General features: G+C 43.9%; 1 long non-coding RNA gene across 1 annotated transcript; it reads right to left on the minus strand.

Moving 5' to 3' along the window:
- Positions 1 to 905: 905 nt before the first annotated feature.
- LOC123579798 lies at positions 906 to 6641 on the minus strand. Its single transcript, XR_006702962.1, has 2 exons — positions 6423 to 6641; positions 906 to 1212 (listed from the first exon to the last, which is right to left on the minus strand). It is a non-coding gene; the product is annotated as an uncharacterized LOC123579798 (long non-coding RNA).
- Positions 6642 to 20176: the final 13535 nt, after the last annotated feature.

Here is a 20176-nt window from a genome sequence, read left to right on the forward strand (position 1 = left end):
TAGCTTGAAGGGTTAACAGAGCCTTGCCTCCTAGCAGGTTGTCTCCCTCCCGGGGAGTCACGCACACGTGGCCGTAAAGACAGGCTGAGATCTTGGGTCACAGTGTAAGGCTGTGTTAAGGAAGAATTAGAACTGAACGTAAATTAACGAGGATATGACCTAGTAAAAGCTTTCCCACGGTTAAAGCTCTTTGTGATTGCGTTTTGCCTTACTACGTATTTTTGAAAATCAATAAAAATTAATACTAATGCTTCTGGAATGAATAAGGGGGAGACCAGGCTACATTTTACTTTCCAGGCATTGTGCTGAGTGTGCAGCCTGGTGGGAAGACGGGTGACCACAGCACTCGTGAGCACCGGGAAGGGTGCTTGTGAGCCCGGGCATAGACCGTGGTTCTGGTCCGGCTCTGTTATCAACAACAGCAAGACCTCTGAACAGGACCGTCTGTTCGGGCCAGGCTGATGCTCAAAGAGGAAGGTTCTTTTTTCGTACAGATTTAGGTTTAATTGCTTTGGAAAATGGTGTCTAAATTAAGTTTTTAAAAAAAGAAAGTCTGAGGCCTGTTTGAGGTGCCGTTTAATGAGGAAACACATGGCCAAAACCACTCCTTGCTGCTGGACCCCGCGAGGCGGTTTTTCTCTCTGCTCTGCAGGGCCTGACGGAGAGCCAGCTCCTTCTGGGGGTTATGAGGCAACTGGAATGTACTCTGGAATGTACTGGAATGTACTGGAATGTACCGAGAAGGGAGAAATGTGCGGCCACTACCGTTACCCAACCAAATCCGACAGTGCGTCCATTTGGACTGATGTCATTTCCTCTGTCTCACACCTTCTCGCCTTTCCCACCAAGCCTCCAGGGTCCAACCCCAACATCCCTACCACCTTCCTTCCACTCAGAGTCAAGTATGACCTCACAGATCCTCATGGGCTTTATTTATGCCTGTTTGTTAAGACTTTCCACAACCACGCAACCCCTGATATGTCAAACACCATGGCATTCAAACACACAACTCCGCTTCCTCCGGGATCACTGTCTTCCCCTTCTCTGGAATTCTCTGGAATAACAGAGGCTGGCTGGGACCCCGGCATTGTACGTGTGCATGTACGTATTTCTCAATTGTTTGTTTGCATTATGGAAACGTGTGGAGAATTATATCCAAAGAACGGAGGGTTGGCTTGGGTGCAACGGAGTCTGATCCACTTGTGCAGATATCTGTAAGAAAAGATCACATAAACGAAGAACTGGTTGAGAAGAGGTTTGCATGGGACGTGCAATTTCTATAGAAATGCAAGTCACTCGAAAGCATAATGCATCACGTTCAGTCTTCCCTTGGCTGCTAACAACAGGTGTCTTTCCTATCACATGGGGGCAGAGAACAAGATATGTGCTTGAAACACCATTAGCATTGTTAAAACTGATCACTGCATTGAGATGAAAATAGATTTCTTGAATGTATAGATATGGATTTTTCTTTGCACTGGAAAACCATTGGCGTGGTATTACTTTGGCATCAATGACTCAACTAATGATGTGAATCTCTGTGCATGCTCTTTGCCTGGGTTAATGTTACGGGGCCTTTGATTGCCAGATGCATTTCCCTGCCTATAAAAGAAGCTGAACGACTCTTCATGCATTTATTAGCTGCTGGGTCTTCTTTCCCTATGGAGTATCTAGAGACAGTCATTCTGGTCACTTTTCTATTGGGCTATTTGTGTTTTTAATTGATCCGTAGATGTTCTTTATGAATTTTGGACACAAATCATTTGCCATTTATAGGCACCACAGATCCTTTTTCTGAAGTTTAAGCTTTGCTTTCCAAACTTCATGTTGTTTTGGTATTGAAACGATTATTTTTAATTTTGATAGAATCTGTTTAGGATGCTTTTATGTGTAAGTTCTTCTTCTGTGCGTTTTATAGGAAACCCTCTTTCCAGGGTTACAAAGATATTTTTCTAATGTTTATTCTAATTTTGATTTTTCTAACATTTATTCTAATTTTGTTTTTTAAGTTTTCCCTTCACATGTTAAGACTTTAAGGACTTCGGTTCTGTATATGCTACAGGAGAGGGGTTCCATTTCGTTTTTTTAATGTACTTATTTTTGAGAAAGAACAAGAGAGTGACAGAGAATCTCAAGCAGGCTCCGCACTGTCAGTGTGGAGCCTGACATGGGGCTCGAGCTCATGAACTGTGAGATCATGATCTACATTGAAATCAAGAATTGGACACTTAACCAATCGAGCCACCCAGGTGCCCCTAGGGTTCCATTTCATTCTTATTTGGCCAATTTAGCATTTCCTTAATAACCTACTTATTCTAGTCACTCTTCAATATGAGCCTTATCTTTATCTTGATTTCCTTAATTTCCCAGATCTGCTTCTGGCCTCTTTGTTCTTTTACTATTTTTTTTTAATTAAAAAAATTTTTTTTAATGTTTTTATTTATTTTTGAGACAGAGAGAGACAGAGCATGAGCAGGGGAGGGGCAGAGAGAGAGGGAGACACAGAATCTGAAGCAGGCTCTGGGCTCTGAGCTCTCAGCCCAGAGCCCGATGTGGGGCTCGAACTCACGAACCGCGAGATCGTGACCTGAGCTGAAGTCGTACACTCAACTGACTGAGCTACCCGGGCGCCGCTAAAGACAATTTCAATTTAAAATATATATAGTGAAACTTTGGATTGTAACTTGTTCTGCAAGACAAGCAAACATTTCTAATAAATTTTCACTTGATGAATGAGCAATGTCTTGCAATAGGAGTATTACATGACACCGAATGTCACATGATCACAACTGAGCCAGTGGTTCGTCTCTCTCTCTCTTTATCTCTGTCTCTCACTTGTTTGCTGCAGGATCGTGGGTGATCATCTCCCATGCTCCACTGCTTGGTCGCAGGCTACAGTGTCTGGCAGAGATCAGTGATTCTTCAGAACATTGGGAGGTGCCCACAACTGGCACTGGTGTATTTTTGTCACGTCAAAGCACCTGTGGACAGTCCTCTGCTGTTCCACACAAGAGTGAGCTTAGGAATGGTTCGCTTCGTTCTAGGTCAGGCTGCCTGTGGATATAGACCCTTTCCTCTGCTGCCTTATTGCCACTTACAGTAAATACAGTCTACGACAAGAGTTTATCACTACCGTGCTGTAGTCAACATCCGTGTAAGTGTGTCCATGGCCCCCATGCAGAAAAAGATTCCACTGAGCCAATAGATAGCAGTGATTCCGTTAGTGATAATGGAAGTCGTCCTACACAATAACCCTTCTCTCTCGTGTCTCCCTCACTCCAGCCACGAGACTTTTCAAAGGGAAGTACAGGCTGATTTGTTTATTTTCTTTATATTTTGTCTTTTCTTTATTATTCTGTATTATACTGCAGTATTGTAATCCTTTTTATATGAATATTTTGGGTTGTGGAACGAATCATCTGAGTTTCCAGGATTTCTTATGGGGAAATTCACTTTGATATCCAAGTGCTTTGGATGCCAAGCATGTTTTTGGAATGAATAACGCTTATAAGCCAAGGTTTTACTGTACCTAAATTTCTAGGGGCGTCTTGGTGGCTCAGGTGGTTAAACATCTGACTCTGGATTTCACCTCAGGTCATGGTTTCAAGGTTGTGGGTCGAGCTCAGAGCTGGGCTCTAGGCTGGGTGTGCAGTCTGCTTAAGATTCTCTCTCTCTCTCTCTCTCTCTCTCTCTTTCTCTATTCCTCCCCCTGCTGGCATGCAGGATCTCTCTCTCTGAAAAAAAAAAAAAAATAAATAAATAAAACATTTATCCAAATAAAATATATACCCCTTCCATTAAAAAATAATTTAAAGAAGGGCACCTGGTTGGCTCAGTCAATGAAGTGTCTAACTTCGGCTCACACCATGATCTCGTGGTTTGTGGGTTCAAGCCCTGTTTTGGGCTCTATGTTGACAGCTCAGAGCCTGGAACCTGCTTTAGATTCTGTGTCTCCTTCTCTCTCTGCCCCTCCCTCCTCATGCTCTGTCTCTCTCTTTCTTTCTCTCTCTCTCAAAAAAAAAATAATAATAATTAAAAATAATAACTTAAATAAATTAAATCCTGAAATTGAAATCTAATTACACTATCAAAAAATTCTCGATATAAAATGACCTGTTAAAAAATACAAGAGATGACAAAATAAGAGATTTATTTAAATCCAGAAAATTGAGTTAGCATCTCTATGTTTCTACTGGATTATGAATAACCTTTCAGAAACTTTGTTTCTTTAGTAGAGAAATGAGCATAATAATTTTACTGGAAGACTTTCTTAAGATAAATTAATCCTAAAAGACATACAGCATTTATCTCATTACCTCAAATACAGAAAGTGGCCAACAGATACTCATTTTCTTTCTCCTTTGACAGAATCTATAGCAGCTTATATGTTACGAGACATTAAGGATAAACCTACCTTAGTCAGTGCTAGAAAGAGATAACTGGAATCAGAAAGAAGAGAAAAAAATCAGTGGTGTACCTGAGAAATTTGTGGGTTATGTGTGTGGAATGTGATAATGCTTTTGTGGAGTCTTGGCCCTGGGAACTAAGGTGGGGCTTGTCTACACTGAAGATTGCTTTGGCCTGAAGCCCCTAAAGATGGTGTTTCTTCTGTGGACCTCACTCTAGTTTTTATTGAACTTCCTGGGGGAAGAGAGTCTTCAAGTACAATGAAACTCCAACATCTTAGATAGGAAGCAGATCTGAGAAAAGAGCCAAAGGGAAAGAGAAAGAAAAAAAGAAAGAAGAAAGAAAGAAAAAGTGAGAAAGAAAGAAAGAAAGAAAGAGATAAGGAAAGAGAGGGAGAGGAAGGAAAGAAGGAAAGGAGGAAAGGCAAAAAGACAAGAAATCCAAAGAGAAAAGGGGTACCTAAGAAGTAAAGACTCAAAAAAGAACATCTCACATGGACTGAAGACCTAACACTTTGGCTGAGGATCAGGTGTGTCTTTGGCTCTGATACTGAACCATAATGGGATCCCCTGCTGGCATTAACCGGGAGTCTTAGTCCTTGAGTTTCTGTGGGGGCTGAGTTTTATGATCCTCAGTGGCCTGGGCCAGAGAGCTGTCATAGAGATGACCATGGCTTCTCTAAGCCACAGGGGCTTTAAACTAGGGTGCAGTAGGTACAAAGATTTTTATGGAAAGGACATATATCACTTTAGGGAAGAAATTGTCTTTAAGCTAAATGACCAGATGGTAGATAGATAGATAGATAGATAGATAGATAATAGATAGAAAGATAGATAGATGATAGGTAGATAGATAGATAGATAGATAGATGACAGAAAGATAGACAGAAATATAGATGATAGGTAGATAGATAGATGATAGAAAGATAGACAGAAATATAGATAGATGATAGATAGATAGATGATAGAAATATAGATAGATGATAGATAGATAGATAGATAGATGATAGAAAGATAGAAAGATAGATGATAGATAGATGATAGAAAGATAGGTGATAGAAAGACAGAAATATAGATAGATGATAGATAGATAGATAGATAGATAGATAGAAAGATAGATGATATAGAAAGATAGATGATAGACAGATAGATGATAGATGATAGAAAGATAGAAATATAGATAGATGATAGATACATAGATACACAGATAGGAAGATAGATGATAGATAGAAAGACAGATGATAGATTATTATGCACCTTAGCATTTGCATGTGTCCTATCTTCTCAAGACAGAAGCTTACTGAGAATAATGGAATAGACAATGGGTTATTAGTTTCCAGCTGGGGATGTGTCAGCTGGGAAGGCCATGGCTAAGATCCAGAAGTCACATGCATTGAGCATTTACTTTGTGCTGGAAACTTTACCTACATTGTTTCATTCAAAACCCTATGAGAAGATAAATGATTCCCATGGCATAGATGAATAAACTGAGGTTAGGAAAATGAAAAAAGAACTCTGCCAAGCCCACAGTTTGGAACGTAAGAGAGCCATGATTTCCACGGGACATGAACCCCATTTTTTCTCCATGAGGCTCACTCTGGTGGCTAGCTTCATGAGGACAGAGAGCCCACTGGGTCGACGGGAGAGGATCTCTCAGGCCAAGAGATAATAGAGTGGGGCCGGGGCAGAGATAGAGAGCAGGGCAGGTTTGGGAAAGAGAGTCAAAGGGAATTCTGGAATCCTCAGAGCAGGTGCTCAGAATCCAGTGAGGAATGCGGGGGGAGGGGGGACGGGCCCCTCTCTGCCTCCGCAGGAGACCTGTCCTTGCCCAGGACTCTGCTACCCTCACCAGCCACGCATGGAACTCGGGCGTCTTTTGTTCACCTCCCGTGTTCCCAGCTGATTGCAACATCTGCTTGCAAGGCACAGTTCCAATGAGTGCAAATATGCTGTGCTGAAATTAAATAAATATCGAGACACACTTCTGCTCCTACCCCCTCATTCTCCTCCCATTACCTTGGTTCGAATCGTAATGGTTCGAGTGCAGGGAGTCCCGGTAGCTCTCTTAATTTCGTCTGTTAGGGAAGCCACTCTCCAACCATCACAATCCGGCTTACTCGGCTCCAAAAGACACAAGCAGCTACGGCAGATGAGAAAAATGTGAGAAACCACTCTTGCAGGGGAAGCACACACGGTACAACAGAAGCATCTTTGAACGATTGGCATCTTTCCTGCTTCTGTTAATTTATCACGGACGCTTAACGTACTTTCACGGAGCACCTGCTGTGGGAAAGATCGTGTGTTAGTGCAGTTCTTGGGCTGCCAAATCAAACACAATGGAATAAAAGAATGACCAAAAGAAGATTCTCTCACGAAGCCACATAGTTATACAGAAGGGAGGGAAACGTACGAAGTTTTTGAATGACGCAACAAAGTCACTCGATGGAAGTGATGTGCAGATAAAGGTGACGTATGGATAAAGCCCTCCCTGGACGCAGAGCCGAGATTAAGTTCACTTGGAGGATGACACAAAGAGGACTTCAGATTAAATTCTGAGGTGAGGATTCTTTTGGAAGATCTTGATCAGAAGACTTTCCATGAGTTACTACTCTGTTTCCTAGGGCCCATGATAGAGCAAATCGATTGCTTGCCAGCCCCACCTGACGTAGGCTCATAATGGTGCTCTCTTCTTAGCACTCATGATCACCTAAGACCTAAGGGGTTTGCACATCCACTCACTTGGCCCCCTATTACAATTAAACAGTGATCTTTATGAGAACACAGGCTTTGCTTTCGATTATTCCCAATGCCTAGGATAATGCTTCGCGCAGAGTAGATACTTGATACTTGTGTGGCTGGAAAGGAGCCAGTTAAAGTCTGTGCCCCCTGCACCCCTCAGAGTAAAGGAGGGGGTCTTTGTACCTGACGTGGCAGATTGGAGTCAGGGACTTTGCCGTGCAATCTCCTCTGGGGCATGAGGACCCCTGGACACCTGACATCTGAGCAGAGTCCTGCATGGAAAGAAGTCACGGGGACAGGATGTCTCTCCCAGGCCCCCGAGAGCATCTGCACACATGATATAAGCTTTAGCGTGCCTGCCTCTATGGTGCAATGGGACCTCAAGACATAACTTACCGTGAGTTAAGGAATAATAAGGAAACTTGCTAAAATTTTTTTAAAACTTTTATTTAGTGTTGAGAGAGAGAGAGAGAGAGAGAGAGAGAAAGAGAGACAGAGTGTGAGCGGGGGAGGCACAGAGAGAGAGGGAGACGCAGAATCCGAGGCAGGCTCCAGGCTCTGAGCCTTCGGCACAGAGCCCGACGCGGTGCTCGAACTCACGAACCACGAGAACATGACCTGAGTCAAAGTTGGCGTTCAACCCAGCTGAGCCACCCAGGCGCCCCATAACTGAATTTTTTTTTTACAACTGGATTTTTTAATAGACAGTAAATGCTCTTGGATATTCATCCTGATGATGCGTGCAAATGTATGAAATGCACTCGGTGCAGGAGTGGCCTCGTGGCTCGTGGGAACGGAGCCTTGCAGGGGCTCTGATTGACGAATTATGTGAGGACGGAGTTTGAGGTTTGCCGACGTCCAGGCCCGTGAGGAGGGTGGGCTTCAGTCTGATAAAGACCCACGGTCACAGCTTAAGCTCTCTGCTTTGCTGTTTAATGTGAAGCTGGCCAGTCTGCACAATACGAATGCCGGGAAAACACTTATTGGGTCTTGACGGTGAGTCGAGCAGCAAGGCCCTGCCCTGAAGAGAACAGGATCCCAAACGCAGAAATCACAGTGTGTCCAAAAGGATTGGAGAACAGTTATAAAATCATACCCATAGTTTTTTCTGGATGTTGGTGGAGTGCTAATCCCTACCTCTTGAACTACATCGTGGGGATTTCTAAATTTTGCACAATAGAGTCCTTTAACACTATAGACTCCTTTGCTATATTTCTTTTTCAGATTCTAAAACAGCGTGGCTATGTTGTAAAAAATGCCATAAAGAACATCTTGAATCAACAACTTAAAACTCCAGAATTGTATCCCTCGGAACTTGCCGTTACTAACCACTCCTTATTTCTTTCTACTCCTTTAACTTATGTAAGTATGCCCAAGTACACACGTATGGACAGATGCATGTGTATCTTATATCACAAAGACAGCATCACTCTCTGCACATCTTGCTGAATCTTACGGTTCTCATGCAGCTGATATCTTATCATCAAACATGTCTAAGATATCCTCTACAAAATTTTTTCCCGACATTTCATTTTTAATTACTGCGTGATGTAACATCACAAGCATGTGTGAGAATAAGTGGTTTCGGCCAATTATTTCTATTAGGCAGTTAATTTATTTCTCTGTTGCCCTTTCAAAGGCAACAACTCGGTGATGAATTTCCAGTACAGATGTTGTTTTACACTTGTCAGATTAATTTTTTCGGACTCAGTCTCAGAAGAGAAATTGATGAATGAAAGACGACATGCATTTTTAAGGCTCCCTGATGTGTGTTCAAATTGTCCTGAAGAAGGCTGGTACCAGTAAAATTTTTACTGGAGTTTTAGAGTTCCTGTTGGTCCGCACCGAGGCTAACCTCAGGCTCTACCCTAGCTGTTCATGATGGAGAGAGACTCAAATGGTTTCCAAAGGATATTCAAAATCTTGTTTTTGGTTAAAGAAAAAACCAGCTGAACACCGAGCACTTGCTTTTTCCCAGGGTATTTTTAGGAGAATAGTTACAATTCCTGTTATGTTTGGATTTTTCCAATCCCAATATCTAATTAGCATCATTAACAGCAAAGGCAGCAAAGCGTTGTTTTATATTCTATATCAGGAATTCTGATGTCAGTTATCTTGTTTTCAGCACAAGAGCAATGATAAAGTGAAGGTTTCGTGCTGACTTTCCTGTTACGGTTTCCCAACCTGTAGGTTTCTGTTTTATTTCATCTCTTGAAGGTTGAGCATGGCTTTGAGAATGAAGTAAGTCCCACCCTCGGTCTTTCCGATGGAACACCGGAGAATTACACGTTCTGCTTCTCTTTCCACAGCGGGAAGGATGCACTAGTGACAGAAGATGACAATCATTGCACAATGCTGCTATGAGAAGATTCCCCTCTTCTCTCAGATTTCTGCGTCTTTGGTGAACACGGCCAGCTCGGTGTAGAAGTAAGCCTTCTACGAACAAACGTCAGCTCCCTCTCCTTCCTCTGGCCCACAAATCTTGTTAGACATGCAGGCAGGCTCCCTGTACTTTATGGAAGAGACAAGAAAAGACAGGCTCAGACCCCTGAGATTTCAGTGTATACTCTGGCCACTTGCTAAAGCAAATGCTTCCTGCCTCAATAGCACAGGGTAACAGAGAGAAGTAAAACACGTTTCCCTAATAATGTCAGGATTTTCTGCTAATGTAACCTGCGAGGTGAAAGCCTTCGAATTCAAGGTGAGTTCAAAGCTGTTTGAAGGGGACAGCCACAGGCCAGAGGGACACCGAGGGCATGAGAGATGTAGGGCAGACACAGGTGAGGAAGGAAACTGAGCCAGGGCACGAGAAGCTGGAGGAACAGAGGAAGGTGCACACGGGGGAAAGGTCTGGAGGCAACGAATTTGGCCTTCCACCGGGCTGGGTGATTCTGCTGGGCTGGTCATTGTATTTATGGGGCGGCCCTGTTGGTGCTGGTGCTTTTAAGAGGTGAAGTACATCCATAACCTTTGAGAACACCTGGTGCAGATGTGACCCTGAGCCAGATACCGTGGGGGACGCGGTAGCGATGGGTCAGCACAAAGGCAGCCGTGCTCCTCAAAGTCAGCAGAGTATGACCGGAAACGGTCTCTCCTAGACAGAGGCTACCATGCAAATCAGGGTTCTGGGCCAAGCTTAACACCCACACCCATCTTCTCTTTAAGACATAATAGCAGGTGTTCAATGAACTCTGATATGTCAGGGCCTATTATATGCAAAGGCCCATTCGCTGATGATGCAAACAAGACGAGGGAACTGTCGTTCTGGCCCTCTGGAGAACTTGGTAAATGTGTACTGAATGGGTGAGTGAATGAATGAGTGAACGAATGAGTGAATGAATGAGTGAGAGAATGATGAGTGAATGAACGGAAGGATGAGCAAAGGAGTGAATGAATGAAGGAGTGAATGAAGGAAGGAAGGAAGGAAGGAAGGAAGGAAGGAATGGATGCGTGAATGAATGAACTAATGGATGAATAAGTGAAGGAATGAGCAAATGAATGAGTGAATGAATGGATGGAACATTGACACTTAGTGCTTTTTAAGCCACAAATGAATATCAGATTATGAGTTCCAAGATGGGGGGGGAGGTCCTTGTCTCTCTGGTTTTATGTCCAGAATCCACATATAATTAGACTGATATTCTCATAACAAAAGTGGAAATAATTGTGTGTTTGCATTTCTCGAGATGTATTAGTCTTTAACCCAGAGATCATACTCTCTGGGTATGAATAAACCAAAAGCACCATTTTTTTTTTATAACTTAACTTTATTTTTTATTCTTTTTTAAAATTTTTTTTCTTAATGTTTATTTATTTTTTTGAGACAGAGAATGAACGGGGGAGGGTCAGAGAGAGAGGGAGACACAGAATCTGAAATAGGCTCTGAGCTGTCGGCACAGAGCCCGATGCGGGGCTCAAACTCACAGGCCACAAGATCACGACCTGAGCCAGAGTCAGACGCTCAACCGACTGAGCCACCCAGATGCCCCTATTTTTTATTCTTTAAAATTTACATCCAAATTAGTATATAGTGAAGCAATGATTTCAGGAGTAGATTCCTTAATGCCTCTAACTCATTTAGCCCATCTCTCTTCCCACAACCCCTCCTGTAACCCTCAGTTTGTTGTCCATATTTAAAGAGTCTCTTCTGTTTTGTCCCCCTCCCTGTTTTTATATTATTTTTGTTTCCCTTCCCTTATGTTCATCTGTTTTGTCTCTTACAGTCCTCATATGAGTGAAGTCATATGATTTTTGTCTTTCTCTGACTAATTTCACTCAGCATAATACCCTCCAGTTCCATCCACGTAGTTGCAAATGGCAAGATTTCACTCTTTTTGATTGCCGAGTAGTACTCCATTGTATCTATAGACCACATCTTCTTTATCCATTCATCCATCGAGGGACGTTTGGCCTTTTCCATACTTTAGCTATTGCTGATAGTGCTGCCATAAACATGAGGGTGCATGTGTCCCTTTGAAACAGCACACCTGGATCCCGTGGATAAATGCTGGGTCATAGGGTAGTTCTATTTTTAGTTTTTTGAGGAACCTCCGTACTGTTTTCCCGAGTGGCTGCACCAGCTTGCATTCCCACCAACAACGCGAAAGAGATCCTCTTTCTCCGCATCCTCGCCAACATCTGTTGTTGCCTGAGTTGTTCATGTGAGCCATTCTGACAAGTGTAAGGTGGTATCTCATTGTGGTTTTGATTTGTATTTCCCTGATGAGAATGATGTGTAGCATTTTTTCATGTGTCGGTTGGCCATCTGGATGTCTTCTTTGGAGAAGTGTCTATTCGTGTCTTTTGCCTCTTTCTTCACTGGATTATTTGTTTCCAAAACACCATTTTTAATGGTCCTCATCAGATGTAGTAGGAGAAGAAAGCAGATCTCTGGTTCAATGAGGGGAAAAACTATAAATTCTTACCCCTTCTGATAAGGTTTAGTGCCGATTTCAGCAGTGGGAGAGAGGCATTATTTCTGATGTCTGAGAATCTGGCTTTGCCACATCCATAAGAGCAACTCTGTCATTAGACCTTGGAGAGACTCTGCCATCAGAACTTAGAGGAACTCTGCCATCAGACCTTAGACCGACTCGGCCGTCAGACCTTAGCAGCACAGTGGGAATTACGTGGACGAGAGAACTTCCTGGAGAGAGAGGGACAGGACTTTTCCTTGGAGCCTGGCTGGCCAGAATCATGGCTCTTAGCTAAAGGACCTAAGTGTGCACAGGCTGGGCACTGTCATGTTCATAAGTCACCAGCCGGTTCTTCAAAGTCACACCGCAAAAGCCCTCCTTCTTACCTTCCAGCATCTCACTTCTGCCAATGGCCAAATAGCATGTTAGAAGCAGTGTGCATTTAGTTCACTTTTAGGGTGGAGGTTAGTGGCTTCAAATAACTTAGGAGAGGGTCCTGAGCAGGGCTTTTCAAACTGGGGCCCTATGTGAATCAACTGGGAGACTTTCAAATAAACACAGAAACCTGATTCCCTCTCTAACCAATTGCATCAGAATATGTGCAGGTGGGGGTGGGGAATTCTCAGTTTGAAAAACTCCCCAGAGGGGCGCCTGGGCGGGTGGGTCATTAAGCATGACTCTTGATTTCAGCTCAGGTCTTGATCTCACTTTTCATGAGTTCAAGCCCCGTGTCTGGCTCTGTGCTGACAGTGCAGAGCCTGCTTGGGATTCTCTCTCCCTCTCCTTCTGTCCCCCTCCGGCTCACTCTCACTCTCTCTCAACATAAATGAGTAAACATTTAAAAAAATAAAAATAAAAATAAAAATCTCCCCAGGTTGTCGACATATGGCCCAAGTATGAGAGGCCTCGGCCAACAACAATGACATCTCCCTGAAGCTTCTTAGAAGTGCACAAGGTCAGGAGTCACGCTAGACCTATGAGCCTAGAATCTGCATTTGTACAGTATTCTCAGGTAATGATAATAACCACCAATGCCTGAGGCTAAGGGATCAGTTCTCACAAAATGGCATACACAAAGGAGGTTGGCACCTGAAGAGGAAATCCGGAGCCCCTACCACTATATTAACAACAGTTCCCCATCAAGCGTTTGTTGAACGAATACAGGAAAGTTAAAGAATGTGAAAGGATGTCAATAAAATAATGTCTTCTCTCCCCTAATCGATGGCTCTTTCCCCCAGGCCAAGGAAAATGCACAACCAGAATAATGCATTCACAAGGTCACTTACCTTCTTACCTCAGCGCCAATGGCCGATGGAGATTCAGGGTCATCAGAGGTTCACAGATGGGAAGCCACAGTGTAACAAGGAACAGGGTGTCCTGTAGAAGAACAGGCCTCACGGAAGTCCCAGAGGGAGAAGAGGAACATGGTGACGTTGGACAGAGCTGACCAGCATGTCCGGGGGTGGCTCATCCAGCCCACGTAACGCAGTCTGCATCTTTGCCACGGCGAAGTTGCTGGAGGTGTCCACACTCAGGTGGCGGGGGTAGCACGATGGCCGATCAGAGAATTTTGAACAAATAAATATACTTTTGAACATTGCGCTTAGGGTGAGTATTTATTTTTCATTTTAACCATGTTTTCCAAATGTCAAGTAAATAACATGCTTTCGATAACTGCAGGCCGTTTTACGTGTCTACCATGTGTTTTGAGACAGGCAAAGTAGCCAGAGTCTCAGTTCCTGACTCGGGGTGGAGGGGGGCGGTTTGGAGACCTCATGCTAACTTCCACCTGTCTCCGCGTCCATCCCAGGGAGGACCCCTTGCATACACAGAAGGTTTTAACTTTCGGATTACGGAGCAGCTCAACTTGAACCTACAAGTGAGTTCTCTGCGCATGCTTAGAGTTTCATGTAAAATTTAAAAACCAGACCAAATCAAAACAAAACTTCCGGTGTTTGAAATCAATGATTTTGCTGGCAGAGCACCCCCAGCATGTGAGTTAAAAGACACCAACCCTGGCCACGGGAAAACATTTCCGAATTGCAATTTAATAGTAAGCAATGCATGTGTATTGTAGAGAATTACACCATCCCTTAAAGCTTGGGACACGGCTTTTGGTGGTCTATGATATGACAGAAGAGATAAAACGTCATTGCCAAAAGCACAGACATGATCCCTGTTTTCTCACGTTCTCGGCAGGAGGAATGAAGTCACAGAGGGGCACGTTTCCATAGCTGTGCCGTCCTGAAAATCTACAGAAACGGGTGGTTCCTCTGATTCAGCGCGTGCCAAGCCAGACTCCCATGGCATCCATCCTTCTAGAAATGGGGATTGGGAAGGTATGCATGCAGGGTTAGAGTTAGGGGCTTTCTTTCCACCGCACTGGAGCTGTCTTGTAAATCCTCTTTCATACATACATACATAATTCATACACACATAAAGTGTGTACACACACATCTACTTTCCTCATTTTTAGAAACCTATATGCACACACACGAGTAAATCATGCATCCCAACAATAAGACGCGCGTCATGTGCTTTATTTATGGGTGGAAATTTCAAAGTGAATAGTAAATTTTTTTGCCTCATAGCCTGTTTGACAGTATAACTGATTGGATTCATCTCAAATATGCAGCATGATCTTTATGGTTCTGGTATTTGGAGGAGGTATTAGACTGATTCCGTTGCCTTGTGGATTCGCTCGATGTGGCTCCCTTCCATGGAACATAATTTGCCCTTGCATACGTAAGCTAACCTACATTTTATGATCTCATCTGATCACGGTTCTTGCAGTGTTTACTTGTGAAGCACTTTAAATCACTTCCATTGTTTTTACCCTAAATACCTGAAATGTTTTCTTGTTGCAGTGTGATCGTTCACTCATCTTTTCAACAAATAGTTGTCAAACACTCACCACAAGTGCGACAAAGCGCTTTCTACCGTTTATACTAATCAAACGTGCAGCGCATCGGCTCTGTCTTCAAGTGATTGCACGGTCTTGGGAAGAAGTTGTTCATATAAACACAGCACTGGGAGGCCAGGGAAAGGGGGAAGTAGGAGTGGAAGGTTCTGTGGGCACAGAGGAAAGGAGATCTCCCACTAATAGATGAAACCATAAAAGGCTTCCCAGGAGAAGGGCATTGGGTCCACTGTTGGTAATACTGGGGCATGCAGAGAGGGGAGAAGAGTTCAGGTAGATGATGCAGGACAATGTCAGGAGGCAGTGATGGGTCTTGTCTCTTTGTTAGGCACTTTTCACTAGGGTATACCTCATTTCCTCAATCAGACCCCTGACCTCTGGGAGGCTCTGTGCCTCAGTGATGAAACGCAAATGCTAGATCCAAATGGCTTTGGTTTACTTCCTGGCCCTCCCCCTTTTTGGATGGGTGTCCTTGAGCAAAGTCTCTGGGCCTCAGTCTCGCTTTCCGTGGACGGAAAATGCTAAAAATTCCATCTACCTCAGGTGGTCGTTGTGAGCATAAGGTGTTCGTATTCATAAAGCGGTTGGTGCACCTGACCCCTAAAGAGCCAAAGAAGTATCCATTGTCTTAGCCAAAGCCTAGCAGATTTTCCAACATTGCGGTTACCAGAGAATCTACTCTTTTGTCCTTTACCCTGAAGATAATTTCTAACATCTTCCCAAGTGATAGATATTGTTTCTGAACCTTGAGATCCAGAAATGACCTCATGGTCCCCAGCCTCAAAGTCACTCACCGTCTGGTAAAAGACACTGCTCCACATTCAATCCACATTCAGTGTGGAAAACAAACACATTGTAAGGATATAGTGCTACACAGGAATGAATAGGGGAAAATGGATAAAAGGAGAGAAGTTTGACCGGGAGGGTGGTCATAGATGCCGGCTTTGAAGGATACGTAGACGTTTCCCAGGCAGATAAGTTGCAGAGAGACTGATTCCAGACCTAAGGAAAAGAATCCCGGAAGGACAGAGGCATTCGCCCATCTGTTGCAGTCAGCCCAGGTTGACTAGAAGACCGGAGAGAACACAGTTGGCTTGAGGCTGGAGACGGGGGCTGGGGAGGATAAAGAAGAACTGGCTTGTGATGGATTGTGGACAAGACAGAGAGGCAGAGCAAGGAAAGATCTGTGACCATTTATAACTCTTCTGCTGAATCTCCTAGTACAGCCAGGGTACAAAACTCGGTGGCCAACATCAAGTCACATCTCTGAGCCAAAATCATTCAGACAATTGAGATTAACTTCTGTTTAGCATACACCAGCGCAGACCATGCCTTCTTACTCCCGTCCTTCAAGTCATAGAAGACGCAATGGAAAGATGCTGACGATTCAGGCAAAGAATAGATATTTTAAATGAATAATCATGGCATCCATACCAAAACGAGTGATAATTTAGCAATTCAGAAGAACTTCACAAGTATGCGTGATTTGTTAGTATACTTTTTCTAAAAGAAATTAAATTCCACACTATGTGATATCTCTTTATAAATATAAACTGAAATCATGCAAAATTTTCAGAAGGGCACATTCTGTCATACAGACATTCCTGTGTGCTCTGATCTCTGAAGACATTGAATTTCCCCAATACTTTGCTTACTATTTAAAACCTTCAACTTGGGGCGCCTGGGTGGCTTGGTCGGTTAAGCATCCGACTTCGGCTCAGGTCATGATCTCACGGTCTGTGAGTTTGAGCCCCGCGTCGGGCTCTGTGCTGACAGCTCAGAGTCTGGAACCTGTTTCGGATTCTGTGTCTCCCTCTCTCTCTGCCCCTCCCCTGTTCATGCTCTGTCTCTGTCTCAAAAATAAATAAACGTTAAAACCTTCAACTTAAAAAATACATAAATAAAATAAAATAAAATAAAATAAAATAAAATAAATAAAACCTTCAACCTGGTGGGTAATACCCACTCACACGTAGGCTGTGTGCTATCCCCCCATAGCAGCCCTTGAGAAAGGTACTAAATATCAGCTTTTTGCTGCTGAAAACCAAGGTTCTCAAAGAACAAGCAGCTAATAATCGGACGATCCATGATTCAAACGGCAGCACTCTGCCTGCATTTGCTCACTAGTTTCCATGCGTCCTCATCTGGATCGTGACTGAATATCTCACCTCCTAGACTGGCTTGCCCGCCCTGCTGTAACCAAACATAACAAACGGAATGTCTTAGAACACGTGAAACTTGTTGTGTTGCAGTCTGGGACTCAAAGTCCGAGGGCAGATTGTCAGAAGCGTTGATTCCTTCTGAGGGCTGGGAGGGACAATCTGTCCCAGGCCCCCTCTCCCAGCTTCTGGAGATCCACTGGCAATCTTCAGTGCTCCTTGGCTTTTAAAACCATCAGCCCAATCCTTGTCTCCATGGACACATGGTGTTCTCCCTATGAGTCCCTGTGTCCAAATTTTCCCTTTTCATGAGGACACTGTCATATTGGATCAGGGTCCATCCTAATGACATCATTTTAACTAATTCCATCTGCAGTCATCTCATTTCCAAATAAGGTTACATGCAGAGATACAGGGGTTAGGACTTCCACAGAAGAATTTCAGGAAGGACACAAGTCAATCCATAACACTCCCGAAATTCAACTAAAAGGTCATAGAGGTGAAGAATCATGTTTCATGTGTTCCTATAACATTGGGTTTTGGAAAAGACCAGGGTCTTACAGCTCAATTGTAGCAAAACCATTTTACCTTAAAGGCTGGCATTTTGGGGTTGAACACGAATGGTCCCTGGAGCAGGCAGGAGGTGTGGCTGAGTTTACAGGTGCACACTGACCTCAATTCTAGCAGATGTAACAAAATCCACCTTCAGAATGAGAAACCTCATGCAGATATGAGACAATTCCAATACTCGTTCAGAATCTTGGTTGTCCCACGAGAGCATAAACCAGACACCACCAGGCAACTGAGAGAAGAAGCAGGTGATGAGACCTGAGCTACAGTAGAGAGAGAAGCTGTGGGCATCAAGAAAGGCTGCCAGGAGGACGAGGTCCCCGTAGCCCATGGCAGAAACCACAGGCTTAAAGAGTCTGAGGAAGACAGGACGGTTAGCAGGATCTGGGCCAAAGATCCTTCTTCCAGACATGGCTCTCAGCCCAAAATAGACTCAGCAAGGGGCCAGATGTTGGGTTTATAGCGCTGGCAAAGGTTAAACCCCTTATCACTAGGGGAGATTGGACCCCACCTCCCAAGGGGACGATGTCACAATAGCTGGGACGGGGAGTTGGCGAAGTCTGTTGGAGGTTCACAGTTTCACACCCTTAGGGCACAGGGAGTGGATGCATCCAGAGACACAGCAGAGACACGCCAGAAATACTGACGTGGACACATGAGCCGAGAGGAGGAAGGGGGTTGCAAGGGAGAAGGAAATGAGCAGCAAGATAAGAGTTCCTGGAAAAGCTCTGGCTGAAATACTGGGGAAAGAAGGCTTCAAGTCAACTGGAAATTGGGTGAAGTTCAAAACTGAAATCCGAGTGTGTTGACACAAGTTAAAATATAGACAGGAGGCTAACTAGGAGAATGAGTTTTAGAAAGACACAGGTTGGGATTGAATCCTGCCTCTGTCATGTTTAGTTAGTGATTTCAGGCAAACCCTCCCCCTGTGTGTGTGTTCGTCCCCTCAGGAGTGAAGTTGAGAGAGTGATGCCTTCTTCACGGTGACGTGTAAGGGTTAAATGAGGTGACGAATGTCAAATGTAATGTAATGCTGCGTGCAGAGTACAGACTCAAAAACACTGGTTTCGTCCTTCTTCCTTCTCACACTTCCAATTGGAACTTAAAATATAGTCTCTGGCCTCATTTATGAACAAGTTGATGAAATGTAAGCTGATTAGTGGAAAACAGAACAATGGCATTCATATTAGATCTCAGTATAGTGGAGCATCTACTAAAATCACAATAAGTGAAAAGGTTAAGATTCGCAAGACCTGCTCTTGGAAGGGGGCGGGTGATTACTTACTTCTTCCTTGGGAGTAAGCTGGACATATGTGGACGTCAGACCAGCAGACGGACAAATGGGATGAGTCTAGACACCCGAGCCCGGAAGGTTGGGGTCCCTTTAGTGTGGCTTCTCACCTGAGTCAAGTCTGAGGAAACAAGGAGTTGAGCGACCTGAGGAGATCACAACTCTGTCATGGGGGAAGGGTGCACATGAAACGCTGGGGGTAAGAAATTTACTTACACATCTTCAAGTGGATTAGCAAGAATTTTCCCTAATCTGCTCTTTCTTGAGGTGTGTACATATTTCATAAGGAAATCAACATCTGTCTAGCTGGAAATTTTCAAATAAAGAAGAATCACCCAATAATCTGAGGTTTCCAAAGGTCCATGAACATTCTCCGTGTTTTTCCTTCTGTTGGACAGTCCATTAAGAATCCTTCCCTCCTGAATGTTCTTCACTTCTGGGCAGTGGTGTTGCTGTCCAACTAACCGAGCACATGAGCTCAGCACCCCTGGTCCACTCCCAGGAGATGCTCGCTGGGATTTGTAGCATTTGAAGGAGATCTGCATACTCAGTGAAAATTAATCTTTTCAAAAATAGTTCAGTGCACAAGCACTGTTCAAGCAAACATCAGAAATGTTAACCTTGTCTAATAAAGGGCATATGCAATCTCTTAGAGGAACATTTTATTGGGTTGAAACTCTTATTGGAAAGGGAAATTCTAAAAGGAAAACCTCAGAATTGCCTTTTGTTTCTCCGATGCATTTGCTGCCCCTGGAAGATGGAAGGGAATACCTGTGAACTGCTCCTGTGGAAATAAAACGATTTCTCCCCCGCCGCCCAAGCCCTTATGCATGTATATCAGGAAAAGTATGCATAAGCTGACAACATTTATTTTCAACTGTTTCAACAAGAGAAAGGAAAACTTTACATAAAAGTACCAAGAGTAAGAAATTTTGACTTCTCAAGACAAGAGGTCTCTACCTTAATCACACAAATACACCTTTAAAAGCAGCCACAGACAGGGGCACCTGGGTGGCTCAGTCAGTTGAGCATCCGAGTTCTGCTCAGGTCATGATCTCCCGGTCCTCGGGTTTGAGCCCCTTGTTGGGTTCTGTGCTGACAGCTTAGAGCCTGGAGCCTGCTTCCGATTGTGTATCTCCCTCTCTCTCTGCCCCATCCCTGCTTGTGCTCTGTCT

This window comes from Leopardus geoffroyi, chromosome A3 (genome assembly GCF_018350155.1).
Source record: "Leopardus geoffroyi isolate Oge1 chromosome A3, O.geoffroyi_Oge1_pat1.0, whole genome shotgun sequence".
Classification (NCBI taxonomy): domain Eukaryota; kingdom Metazoa; phylum Chordata; class Mammalia; order Carnivora; family Felidae; genus Leopardus; species Leopardus geoffroyi.